Below are 14,199 nucleotides of genomic sequence, written 5' to 3'. Positions count from 1 at the left end.
CTTCCGCCGTGGTTCGAAAATAAGCAGCGGCAGCGCATGGAACTTACTTTGGCGGACGCCAGATGACGTTGCTCAATCCGGAAGCGGAAGTGAAATTTTTTTTTTAGAGCAAAATTCAATATGGCCGTTTTTTGCCGGTCGCGTACGCTGGTACGCGCCGTGCTTGCCCTGCAGGCTATGCGGCATGCCTCAATGCCTTCGCTGCCGCGTAGCTGGTGCGTTCTAATTGCCAAGAGCCTCTACTGACGCCCATACAAACAAGCCACAAGTGAGTGAACAGAACGCGCGACTTTATTGGCAGAAGACAAGCAGTGTACATTCTCGTGCAATAGCAGAAATAAAGGGTCTGTTCGATTCGCCTGCACCACTGTGAACCAGTTCACGGCAAGTTCCGCACTTTTGCAGCGCCAGTTCAGTGGTGCAGCTGCATCGCGACACTAGCGCCCCGGAGAAACGAATGCCAAGGTGCAGGTGTGCAGGCCTTCTGCGTCGTGCCGCCCGTTGTTTACGCGCTGGTGAATTTGTATGTGACTTGTGCTATTTGCGTTGCGCTGTTTGCGGTTGTAGAAAAATTGGTCAGGTCTGGTGTGTGTGTGTGTGTGTGTGTGTTGTGTGTGAGCATCGCTGCTGCACTGAACGACGACGATGAACTGTGCCACACTCTCAACTGTCGTTCAAGTAGCCATGGACCTTGTGGACTCGGACAGTGATGAGGAGTTCGACGACTTGGTCGTAATGTTGGCCGTAAAGCTGGTGAGGAAAGACCGAAATCGTATTCCACGATACTATGAAGACGTCGTTGGCAGCTATTTTGAGTTTGAGTTTAAGCGGCTCTTCCGACTGTCACGCGAGACCTTTAACTGTCTTGCAGACCGCTATCAAGCGTCACCGTTCTTCCCAGCAGCTCGTGGAGGGCGCGCGCGAATCAGTGCCGAAAAAACGTCTCATCGTTTTGAGCTATCTTGGGAGCCAGTGCAGCATGTACTCAATTGCAGACAGATTTGATGTTACAGAGTCATCTGTGCACGCATGCATTGAGAGGGTGCTCAACCTTTTACGTAGCATGAGTGAAGAAGTGATCGCGTGGCCGGACCAGCAAGAGCAAGAACGTAGCAAGGGTGGCTTCTTAATAAAGAGCGCTGGGAAGGGGCCACGAAACACAATTGGCTGCGTGGACGGAAGCCACATAGAGATAAACACCCCGACCGAATCCCCGCACTCGTACTTCAACCGGAAAAAGTTTCCTTCTTTGATCCTGCAAGGCATATGCAACCGTGAGAATAGGTTCATAGATGTGCTAATTGGATTTCCCGGCTCGGCGCACGACGCCAGGGTGCTCCGCGAAGGCCCCTTTTTTGAAGCTGCAGCAACCAAATGCAGCAATGGTTACATCTTGGGGGATTCAGCCTATCCGTTGCTACCATGGCTTATGACACATTACAAGGATACGCAGCGGAGCTTCCCCTCCTGGAAAAGGAAATATAACAAGTGCCATTCTCAGCAGCAAGTTGCCATTGAGGTGACATTTGGTATACTCAAGCAGCGATTTCGCAGGCTGTACTTGGTGGACGCAGCCAGCATCAAGCAGTGCTGCCTTATAATCATGGGCGCATGCGTCCTGCACAACTTATGCAATGAGGAGAGAGATTTCTTCGAAGAGCTGCAGGAACTCCCGGATTTAGAGGAAGTCGGAAACGATGAGGACAGTGGCAATGTTGTTGACCGCAGTGTGGCAGGCTACAGTGAGAGCCTGCGAAAGGCAATTGCCGAAAAGCAGTGCTAAAACACAGAGTTGCATATCCTTGTGCCGCTAGCAGTACTTATGCAGATAAGTTTTGCTTCACTCTGTGTAATGCTGCAAATGTACTTTCTGAGACAATGTTTGTGAAAGATAAAGAATCGAGACGTTTGGGGCCTGCAAGCCCCAGGCTACTTTGTATGGTTGTGTTGTGTTGCGTGGTGATAATACACAACACACCCACACACACATTTTTTGAAAATTTTTATTCGGGAGCCGTTGTGGCAACTTTCTCGACAGCTGTAACGAGCCGCTCTAGCAAAGCCATTTTCCTATCAAAGCGTTCGGCCCGCTCTTCCTTCGCCTCTTTAAATTCTCTTAAAAGGGCATTCAACGACGTGGTGTCCTTTTTTCTTCGCACGGCATCCTTAGGGCGTGCATTCATAGCTGCAGCTGATGCAGGCCTTGGCAGGGGTTTGCTCGCTGACAATTCTGGCTCTGTGTCAGTGCCGTCATCAGCGCCGGGAGACATGCTGAAAAACAATGTGCAGGATTAACGGGGATAACTAAACTTCTGTCAAAATGACGCAACTGCACCTGCTGTCTTTCTCAATTGTGGCACCAGGCTTCATCAGCACTGTCGGTGTTATGTGGTGTTCTTTCTCAAGAACATCACTTAGCTCTCTACGAAAGAAGGAAAGAATTAGTTGCAAATACAAAAGCCAGAGACTGTATGCAATAGTCAACAGCACTCACTCTTCATATTCACACAAGGCCGTTGAGTGCCCGGACGAATTGTTTTTTGTTTTAGTCTTCTTATATGAGCGTTCAAGGCTTTTCCATTTATTCTGCACCTGCAGCTCGGTCATCACAACTGAGAACTCTGTATTAATCATACGAGCAATTTCTTGCCACATGGCCTTTTTTGTCCTGTGAAAAAAAAAAAGTAATGGATTAAAATTTGGCAATTCTAGCACATCAAAAGCTGCTGAAGTATTCTCACAAGCGCCAAAGTAAACAAAGTTGAAATTCAACTTTTTGTAAACAAGTCAATGAGAAAGTAAATGAAACTTGCTTAAGGCCGCCTTTTTTCCCGACGAGAGGATTCAGCTCTTTATATTTCAAAATGAGGAACCGGGTCCTCCGAGCACTCCAAAGTTCTGCCTCGGAGGATCTGGATCGCTCCTCCATCGGTGTGACGCCGAGGTTCGCAGGCATTGCCTCCATGGCAGATGACTGGTCAGTGTCTTGAAATATCACCGTGATGACCGTTCCATCTGTGACAGAAAGTAGTACCACATTGAGTTGTAGGTATGCATTTACTCTGGACTAACGTATTCGAAACTTCACACGCGGGCTCAGCAGTAAAGAGGACCGACTTGTCAACCTATGCACTCAGACGTAGATGTACATGTAGAGTCTTGTGACCTAGAGGCACGTACCCACTCTGGGGGATTGGCCAAGAATTGGGTAGTTTATAGGAAAGTGTCAAATAAGTGAAAATTTCATAATAGCTAAGTAATTATAAAATACAAAGATTGTAGAGCCTGCATGATTTTACGAAAATGGAAATTCTACCATATTTATAATAAAACAGTTCAAATTAAATTTTAGTGAATGAAAAGGAGGCTTAAAATTTTGTATTTAGAGTTGAAATCTCATTGATCCTAAAAGAAAATCTTGGCAGCGCTAACCTGCCCGTCGATATGCCGAAGTGTAGGGGCACCCAAAGATAGCACACTTTGAACAGTTAAATCTAATCCAAGAAGGCGGAGTGGTATTTGTAGGTTCGTTTACTTAAGCTAATAAATCGTCGACAAGAACTTAAAAAAAATGTTCTATGGTCTTATCTTCACTACATATGTGACAAATCGGTGAGGGTGTCAGAATACAGCAGTTACTTCAATTTTTTTCTCGATCGGCATACGAGTTTGTTGTATGCAATGCAACAAATAAACGTTAACGCCTCCTTTATTTCCTTTTATCGCAGCCAACATTTTTAATTTTTACGCACGTTACTACGTACTTACTATTCCCTCCGCCTTTGTTGCACGGGAAACAAAGTGCGATAAATTTCCTGATCAGGATAACGCATTTTATACACTTACTGGCATATTGACAAACAGGCACACTGCTGTAGCTAAACAACGAATACATCGTGTTCACCATATTCACAGGCGCTGACAGCTTATTTGAAGGAGCTTACAACAAGAAATTGACCCCATGTGACTAAAAAGGGTTAACATACCTGGCGTTCTGTAGGCAAATCCATCGCCGAAGGGAACGCGACTCCCATCCTCGTCGACTACAGGGGTAACCTGAGTTTGTACCCCATCTACAAGTACAGACAGCGTCTGCAAGTCGTTCGCTGACATCGTCTGCTGTTGTCGGCTCTCAAATGTGGAAGCTCGTGAACCACGCTTGCACCAACGCGGCACCACAGGCAGAGAAGGTTCTGAAAATTCCTGAACCAGCACTGCACCTTTGCTGCACTTTTTGAAACGAACGCTAGGGTGCAGGGGGCGCTAGGCTGCACCGCTGAAACGAACGGCAAGGTGCGGCACCGCGTGAACTGGTTCAAGTGGTGCAGCTGAATCGAATAGACCCAAAATTTGCATGTCGAGATACGCTGGAATCATTGACGCGAGCTTGTAAACGGCTCACCGTCGTCGTGGCACGTGGTGGTCAGGTTAACGAGCAAGAACCAGCAGCGGAAACATATTGGACAGAGTGTGCCACTTGTTTGCAGCGACAGTTGCCGTTAAAAATGCCCAAATTGCATTGCGAAGCAATCGGGAGACGCAGGCATCTGCTGTCGCAGCCTACACAGCGACATGGGCTACCCCAGATTTTAGCCGTTCACTCCTTTCCAACCTGCACGTTTCTTTTCTTTCGGGGGCCGCTAATGTGTGGCTCACACTTGGTGTCTCACATTGTCTCGCTATGGACAAGTCGCTTTCGTGGGCATCGCCTCCATCAGCTACTTTTGCGGGCCTTTCCACCCATCTAGCTATCAACTTCATACGCATCGGACTATGTAAGCACGTATGCTGGTCTCCGTTCATGCCTAATCGCGGCCGAGAAAGGCCAGAGGCACAATATGCCCATTGCTGCAGCAGGAAGGCGCGAACGGGGAGCACGAATCACGGTGCATGAAAATTGGGAGTCTATGTCGCTGTGCAGGCTGCAGGAGCGAATGCTTACTTCGAGAGACTGCTTCCCAGTGCAACCGACCAGGCCGCAATATTCTCAAAACATAACACTGCGCTGCAGAGGGTGCTAAGAATCACTGGCTCCGGACAGGCTGCCAATGGAATATGAACCTGGCAACGTTTAACGCTAGAACGTTATCTAGTGAGGCGAGTCTAGCAGTGCTATTGGAGGAATTAGAGGGCACTAAATGGGATATAATAGGGCTCAGTGAAGTTAGGAGGCCAAAAGAAGCATATACAGTGCTAAAAAGTGGGCACGTCCTGTGCTACAGGGGCTTAGCGGAGAGAAGAGAACTAGGAGTCGGATTCCTGATTAATAAGAATATAGCTGGTAACATACAGGAATTCTATAGCATTAACGAGAGGGTGGCAAGTCTTGTTGTGAAACTTAATAAGAGGTACAAAATGAAGATTGTACAAGTCTACGCCCCTACATCCAGTCATGATGACCAGGAAGTCGAAAGCTTCTATGAAGACGTGGAATTGGCGATGGGTAGAGTGAAAACTAAATACACTATACTAATGGGCGACTTTAATGCCAAGGTAGGCAAGAAGCAGGCTGGAGACAAGGCAGTGGGGGATTATGGAATAGGCGCTAGGAATAGCAGGGGAGAGTTATTAGTAGAGTTTGCGGAACAGAATAATATGAGGATGATGAATACCTTCTTCCGCAAGCGGGATAGCCGAAAGTGGACGTGGAGGAGCCCGAACGGCGAGACTAGAAATGAAATAGACCTCATACTCTGCGGTAACCCTGGCATCATACAAGATGTGGACGTGCTCGGCAAAGTGCGCTGCAGTGACCACAGGATGGTAAGAACTCGAATTAGCCTACACCTGAGGAGGGAACGGAAGAAACTAGTACATAAGAAGCCGATTAATGAGTTGGCGGTAAGAGGGAAAATAGAAGAATTCCAGATCAAGCTACAGAACAGGTATTCAGCTTTAACTCAGGAAGAGGACCTTAGTGTTGAAACAACGAACGACAATCTTGTGGGCATCATTAAGGAGTGTGCAATGGAAGTTGGTGGTAACTCCATTAGGCAGGGTACCAGCAAACTATCGCAGGAGACGAAAGATCTGATCAAGAAACGCCAATGTATGAAAGCCTCTAACCCTACAGCTAGAATAGAACTGGCAGAACTTTCGAAGTTAATCAACAAGCGGAAGACAGCTGACATAAGGAAGTATAATATGGATAGAATTGAACATGCTCTCAGGAACGGAGGAAGCCTAAAAACAGTGAAGAAGAAACTAGGAATCGGCAAGAATCAGATGTATGCGTTAAGAGACAAAGCTGGCAATATCATTACTAATATGGATGAGATAGTTCAAGTGGCTGAGGAGTTCTATAGAGATTTATACAGTACCAGTGACACCCACGACGATAATGGAAGGGAAAATAGTATAGAGGAATTCGAAGTCCCAAAGGTAACGCCGGAAGAAGTAAAGAAAGCCTTGGGAGATATGCAAAGGGGGAAGGCAGCTGGGGAGGATCAGGTAACAGCAGATTTGTTGAAGGATGGTGGACAGATTGTTCTAGAGGAACTGGCCACCCTGTATACGCAATGCCTCATGACCTCGAGCGTACCGGAATCTTGGAAGAACGCTAACATAATCCTAATTCATAAGAAAGGAGACGCCAAAGACTTGAAAAATTATAGACCGATCAGCTTACTGTCCGTTGCCTACAAACTATTTACTAAGGTAATCGCAAATAGAATCAGGAACACCTTAGACTTCTGTCAAGCAAAGGACCAGGCAGGATTCCGTAAAGGCTACTCAACAATAGATCATATTCACACTATCAATCAGGTAATAGAGAAATGTGCGGAATATAACCAACCCTTATATATAGCTTTCATTGAGTACGAGAAAGCGTTTGATTCTGTCGAAACCTCAGCAGTCATGGAGGCATTACGGAATCAGGGTGTAGACGAGCCGTATGTAAAAATACTGAAAGATATCTATAGCGACTCCACAGCCACCATAGTCCTCCATAAAGCAAGCAACAAAATCCCAATAAAGAAAGGCGTCAGGCAGGGAGATACGATCTCTCCAATGCTCTTCACAGCATGTTTACAAGAGGTATTCAGAGACCTGGATTGGGAAGAATTGGGGATAAAAGTTAATGGAGAGTACCTTAGTAACTTGCGATTCGCTGATGATATTGCCTTGCTTAGTAACTCAGGGGACCAATTGCAATGCATGCTCACTGACCTGGAGAGGCAAAGCAGAAGAGTGGGTCTAAAAATTAATCTGCAGAAAACTAAAGTAATGTTTAATAGTCTCGGAAGACAACAGGAATTTACAATAGGCAGCGAGGCACTGGAAGTCGTAAGGGAATACACCTACTTGGGGCAGGTAGTGACGGCGGATCCGGATCATGAGACGGAAATAATTAGGAGAATAAGAATGGGCTGGGGTGCGTTTGGCAGGCATTCTCAGATCATGAACAGCAGGTTGCCATTATCCCTTAAGAGAAAAGTATATAACAGCTGTGTCTTACCAGTACTCACCTACGGGGCAGAAACCTGGAGGCTTACGAAAAGAGTTCTACTCAAATTGAGGACGACGCAACGAGCTATGGAAAGAAGAATGATAGGTGTAACGTTAAGGGATAAGAAAAGAGCAGATTGGGTAAGGGAACAAACGCGAGTTAATGACTACTTAGTTGAAATCAAGCAAAAGAAATGGGCATGGGCAGGACATGTAATGAGGAGGGAAGATAACCGATGGTCATTAAGGGTTACGGACTGGATTCCAAGGGAAGGGAAGCGTAGCAGGGGGCGGCAGAAAGTTAGGTGGGCGGATGAGATTAAGAAGTTTGCAGGGACGGCGTGGCCACAATTAGTACATGACCGGGGTTGTTGGAGAAATATGGGAGAGGCCTTTGCCCTGCAGTGGGCGTAACCAGGCTGATGATGATGATAACACTGCGACCATAACCAAGTGACATAACAGCAAAATTAAGCAGCAATCAGTCACCGCATGAGGTTCAGACAATACATTATACATTGGCGACGAACCATATGGCAACAGTGAGCACTCACATACACGGGTCTCTTAGGGTACATTGAGCTGCCTACCTACAGGCGTAGTGCCCGCCTTCGTCGCACGTGGTGGTCTACTAATGAGCAACAACCAGCAGCAGAAACAGATTGGACAGAGTGTCCCACCTGTTTGCGGCGACAGTCGCTGTTAAAGATGAGCAACTTGCAGTGCGAAGCAATCGGGTGACGCAGGCATCTGCTGCCGCAGCCTACACAGTGACATGGACTACCCATCATTTTAGCATTGACTCCTTTCCAGCGTGCATGTTTCTTTCTTTTGGAGGCCGCTAATGTGTGGCTCACACATGGTGTCCCACATTGTCTCAATATGGACAAGTCACTTTCGTGGGCATCACCTTCATCAGCCACTTTTGCGGGCCTTTCCACCCAACTTCATACACGTCCGACCATGTAAGCACTTATGCTGGTCTCCGTTCATGCCTAATCGCGGCCGAGAAAGGCCAGAGGCACAATTTGACCATTCCTGCAGCAGGAAAGGGTGAATGGGGAGCACGAATCACGGTGTGCGTAAATTGGGAGTCTATGTCGCTGTGCAGACTGCAGGATCAAATTCTTACTTCGAGAGGCTGCTTCCCAGTGCAACCGACCAGGACGCAATATTCGAAAAACATAGCACTGCGACCATAACTAAGTGACATAACAGCAAAATTAAACAGCAATCAGTCACCGCATGAGGTTCAGACAATACATTATACATTGGCGACGAACCATATGGCAACAGTGAGCATTCACATACACGGGTCTCTTAGGGTACATTGAGCTGCCTGCCTGAAGGCGTAGTGCCCGACTTCGTCGCACGTGGTGGTCTACTAACGAGCAACAACCAGCAGCAGAAACAGATTGGACAGAGTGTCCCACCTGTTTGCGGCGACAGTCGCTGTTAAAGATGAGCAACTTGCAGTGCAAAGCAGTCGGGTGACGCAGGCATCTGCTGCCGCAGCCTACACAGCGACATGGACTACCCATCATTTTAGCATTGACTCCTTTCCAGCCTGCATGTTTCTTTTCTTATGGAGGCCGCTAATGTGTGGCTCACACATGGTGTCCCACATTGTCTCAATATGGACAAGTCGCTTTCGTGGGCATCACCTTCATCAGCAGAAAAAAAAAAATTGTTGGAAGTCAGCGCTGTGTATGTCGTCTATCACTGTCCTTGTACTTTGCGCTGTACATTATTTTTGATCATGAATTACCAACTAGCCCAAGCAACCACCCTAGTTCACTTCATCAGCCACTTTTGCGGGCCTTTCCACCCAACTTCATACACGTCCGACCATGTAAGCACTTATGCTGGTCTCCGTTCATGCATAATCGCGGCCGAGAAAGGCCAGAGGCACAATTTGCCCATAGCTGCAGCAGGAAAGGGTGAACGGGGAGCACGAATCACGGTGTGCATAAATTGGGAGTCTATGTCGCTGTGCAGACTGCAGGATCAAATGCTTACTACGAGAGGCTGCTTCCCAGTGCAACCGACCAGGCCGCAATATTCGAAAAACATAAAACTGCGACCGTAACCAAGTGACATAACAGCAAAATTAAACGGCAATCAGTCACTGCATGAGGTTCAGACAATACATTATACATTGGCTACGAACCATCTTACAGGCATAATGCTTGCCTTTGTCACATGTGGTGGTCTGGTAACGAGCGACAACCTGCGGTACAAACAGATTGGACAGAGCCTTACACCTGTTTCAACCAACAGTTGCCGTTGAAGATGAGCAACTTCCATTGCGAAGCAATCAGGTGACGCAGGCATCTGCTGCCGAAACCAACACAGCGACATGGACTACCCGGCATTTTAGCGTTAACTCCTTTCCAACCTGCACATTTATTTTCTTTCGGGGGCCGCTATGTGTGGCTCACACTTTGTGTCCCACTTTGTCGCAATGTGGACAAGTCGCTTTTGTGGGCATCACCTTCGGCAGCCATTCTTGCGGGCCTTTCCACCCATACGGCTATCAACTTCATACACTTTGAACCATGTAAGCACATATGCTGGTCTCTGTTTTGAGCAAATCATGGCCGAGGTAGGCGACAAGCACAATTTGCCCATGGCTGCAGCAGGCCAGAACGAACGGGGCGCACCTGTTATGGTGTGTGTATACTGGGAGTCTATGTCGCTTTGCGGACTGCAGGAGCAAATGCTTACCTCGAGGGACTGCTTACCAATGCAACTGACCAGGCCCCCACATCTGAGAAACGTAACACAGTTACCACAACCAAGTGTGGCAGCAAAACCAGATTCTGCAATCAATCACTTCACTGTAGCTTGCACAAAGACCCAGGCTATCAAGGAAGAGGAGCAATCATCAACGAGACTAGGAATATGGAAAATGAGAAAGCTTGCATTCAAGAGAGAAGCCACTCTGCTCTGCAAGCATTGAAGGCTAAAAACATCAAGAAAAGTAAAATGGTGCATAGCACATGTGCATAGGTTAATGCAAGACGCATGCCGATGCTGCATCAGCTATTTCAGGAGAGTAATTGCGCATGACAACATACACTAGAAGATACTGCTACAGATATGTTAGGCTGCTAGACAGTGACTGGTATTAAGTATCAGCGAAGAATCGGTTGACCTTTATATTTGGATGAGGATGAATGACCTCTAACAAAAATGGGCAATGAGAAAGCTTGCATTTATAGAAGAAAAATTACACTTCGCACAAACGGTATTAACATGGCTAGGAAGCTGATTAAGGGCAAACTGATGGAACTCAATCTTTTGGCCAGCGTCGTCCGTGCTTGGTCAGATGTTGCAGGTGCATCTGAAGACGAAGAATTTCTAGAAAGTCCTTTTTGAGTTACCTGGATGACTCAGCCAAATGTCCGTGCTGGTGGAATGGTGGCTGAAGCTCTTTGCAGTCTTAACACAGTCCTTTGCAGACTTGATATCTCATCCATATTCTTGTGCATGTGCTTCTTTGTTCTTGGTGTAAAAGCCTTGCAAATTCGGCAGATAGGAGCTCCTGTGATGACCAAGATGTGCTTGGCATAGACTCTGTTGGGGCAAAACGGTGACACATGAGATACAGCACAGATTAGCCAAATTTATGTGTGTTTTATATGTTCGGACCAATTATACTGAACCATAAATATGAACAAACATTCATATCTGCTGCAAACAGCAAGCCAATACAGCACAGATCAAACATATTTATTTCTGAACCATGTGTTGTTTACCTTGTAGTAGTAGCCAATGTCCACACAATGACCTTGTTGTAGCAGGCAGCAGCTTCTGTTTAGTGCGTGGAGTGTGTTGCTTTATACTGGTGCTGTCCTCATTACTGCATGTCTGGAACAGAAATTTTGACTGAATCAGAAATTGAAAAAGCAAAGTTTTGCAATATGAAATGCAAAAAGGTGTGACATATATGTTGTAATGATTTGCGACTACAGAACACATGCAAATGTACACTGTCTGTTCTAGGGTGCTTAAGCAGCATGTTAAATAAATATTGCTATTGTCCATAAAATTGATGTCTGCCTAACTACAATGCATGTCAACAGCGGAAGTACTATTAAGATCACAAATGAGAACATTTGTGGGTTCATTTATACACTAGAAGTGATCACACTGCTAGTTCCACAAGCAAATGCATGAAAGTCATGAAGCTATTAGAACTGATGCATTATGTTTCTGCACGAACGTGATGCACCGCTTCACTACTGCAAAAATAAATGCCGTACGGTAAACCAATCTGAACAGCAAGAACATTTGGAACCAACAAGTAGGAAATATGGGTGAATTATCATGCCTGCAACTGTTTAATACATTAAATTCTGTACTTTCACTTCATTTTACCAAAGGATTATTCGGTTTTGTGGACGAAAGATGTTGCCGGCCGACTCGAAAAAAAAGTTTAATATGTATATTGATAAGGCTACTCAGTCACCTACAACCACGGCTACAATAACATGAAAAATGAGACGCGCGTTCCGATATCGCTCTTTCTTTCCTGGTTGTGTGTGTAAACCAAACGACAGCCTCGCAAGTAAAGGTTTATTTAGGAAACAGCAACTGAGATCATCACTGCCCATATGTAATGCAGGATCTAGTTCGTTAACTTTTGCCCGCCTGGAAGGTAATGAGACGGATATTATATAACGATTGAAGCAGCGGTGTTAAACGACTCACCGTTATTGCCGTTGTCAGCCGCAGCAAAATCCAGCTCCCGTTTCGATGCAGACCTTTTCCGAATGGCTCACGACCGAAACCCAACTGCCGGGCAAACACGTAACTTCACCCCAAGTTACATCGAAGCGCAAGAAACTAGTTTTAGAAACAAAGAAGCAACCAGTCTTGAGTGTACCAACGAATGAACCCATGCCGCCGTGCACTCGGAAATACCGGTAAAAATTTTAAATCCAGGCCAGAGGTCACGTGAAAGATCGATGATGCTGAACGCTATTTGCGTTTATAATGGCGAAGAAACAATAAACTTACTAACAAAGGGTACAATATATAATTAGCAATGATAATTTTGCCCTGTTTTTATGTAAAAGAAAATGCTTCGGTAATTCTAAGAGAAAGTTTGTAATATAAAATATCGCTTATTACGACGCCTCTACCGGGAAATGTTGGAACTAACGAACGCATTCCGAGGTGATGCTACTAGGTCGGCTTTGTTAGCAGCGGCGCGCGGTCGATTTTTTCGCCCTCTGTGGCCATTTGTTGAACTTGAGAGTGTACCAGCACGGCCGGTCTCTAGGGGAGCGCGCGCTTTCCTTCTTACGGCCTTCGCATTCGCCGCGGAAGCAATGGGAATTTTTCTCCAAGAGTTACGCCTTTCGCCGCCGCCAGGAGCGCGACGACCCTACCGCTCTGTGCCCGCCTGCTTCTGCGGCGGTGGGCGGTGATCGCCTGGTTTCGTGCTGTTTTTCCGCTGCTTCTTGTTCAACAATTCACCGAAACGAAAGAAAACAAAAAGCAAATTATTTATCTACGTGTCAGCCAATAATTTCACACGTGAACGGAGTTTTCATAGAAAAATTCGAACCATAGAAACATCAAAGGTCCAGTCACTCTCGTTCCTGAAAGGTATGACAGGGAAATGACAGATGTTGCGGTCTGAAATACCGAAGGTCGTATTTCTGTCAATTTCTTGCATGTCTCATAGTTCATGCCGATGTTAAGTGCTGGTAGAGAATTTAGTTAATGCGAAGGTTAACGGAATGGTTTATGGTTTATGGGGGTTTAACGTCCCAAAGCGACTCGGGCTATGAGGGACGCCAATGTGAAGGGCTCTGGAAATTTCGACCACCTGGCGTTCTTCAACGTGCACAGACACTGCACAGTACACGGGCCTCTAGAATTTCGCTTTCATAGAAATGGCTTAGTAGCTTAGCACTCCAACCACTGAGCCATTGCGGCAGATTCATATAAGTTTCAATGCCGCCATATTCATTGCTTTCTTTTTCTCGCCACATTGTCAGGAATAGAGGGTATTGTCTCCTGACTCGGCTTCCTGACGACGCCATTGTCCCCGCTGCTTCCGCGAACGGCATTCCTCGCAGCTGCGTGTCGAATTATGTCTCGAATTCCGACTCATCCGCCTTTGCGTTGGTTTTCTAAGAATCCTCCCAAGGTCCGAATTCGCCGATCTTAACGATGTGCAAAAAAGCCTGCCAACTTGACTTCCCTCTTATGTGCGAAGCCCAAACGTCACCTTTGGTCTGCGCTTGCTTTTTTTTTTTTTTTTGCCGAGCCTCGCATATTTCTCTTTTGGACGGGGAGTGCTCTCATCGCACTGTGTGCCGGCAGGCAGCGTGGCCCTTAGTGTTGTGAGCGCTGGTGCACGTTTCTACCCGTTCATTCCACGGATTAAGTTATTTGCTGTGCGACGGTGTTTATTGCCCGCTGTTGATCATCCAACGCGGCGATGGTGTACTGCTGCGTACCGCTTTGCAAGTCGCAGTTGGGTAAGATGGACTCAGGGCGTTTCTTTTCATCAATTCCTGAGTGATTCAGAACTGTTTGCAAAGTGGCTTAAAAACGTCTCCAGAGAAAATTTCGTCTTCAACGACAAGTCGTCATCGAGTGTGGTTTGCAGTCGGCATTTCCTCGCGAGTGACTACGTTTGAGGGTGCCGCATCAGAAAACTTTTGCCTGCTGCTGTGCCAACCGTGTTCATTGAGTACCCGTGCTACCTGGTGCCCAGTGTGAAAAAGC

General features: G+C 46.5%; 1 protein-coding gene and 1 pseudogene across 1 annotated transcript in view; one reads left to right on the top strand and one right to left on the bottom strand.

The window, feature by feature from the left end:
* The window catches only part of LOC139056318 (structural maintenance of chromosomes protein 2-like), an 84,310-nt gene extending 73,308 nt beyond the window's left edge, over positions 1-11,002 (bottom strand). Inside the window, exon 1 of the mRNA XM_070534476.1 lies at positions 10,836-11,002. The gene's annotated coding sequence lies outside the window, so the exon portion shown is untranslated. The remainder of the gene's footprint in view (positions 1-10,835) is intronic.
* LOC139056319 (uncharacterized) lies at positions 48-6,558 on the top strand (annotated as a pseudogene).
* Positions 11,003-14,199: the final 3,197 nt, after the last annotated feature.

The sequence above is a fragment of the Dermacentor albipictus genome, chromosome 2, assembly GCF_038994185.2.
Source record: "Dermacentor albipictus isolate Rhodes 1998 colony chromosome 2, USDA_Dalb.pri_finalv2, whole genome shotgun sequence".
Classification (NCBI taxonomy): Eukaryota; Metazoa; Arthropoda; class Arachnida; order Ixodida; family Ixodidae; genus Dermacentor; species Dermacentor albipictus.
The sequence above is the reverse complement of the archived record's forward strand: the minus strand, read 5'-3'. Positions and strand labels throughout refer to the sequence as shown.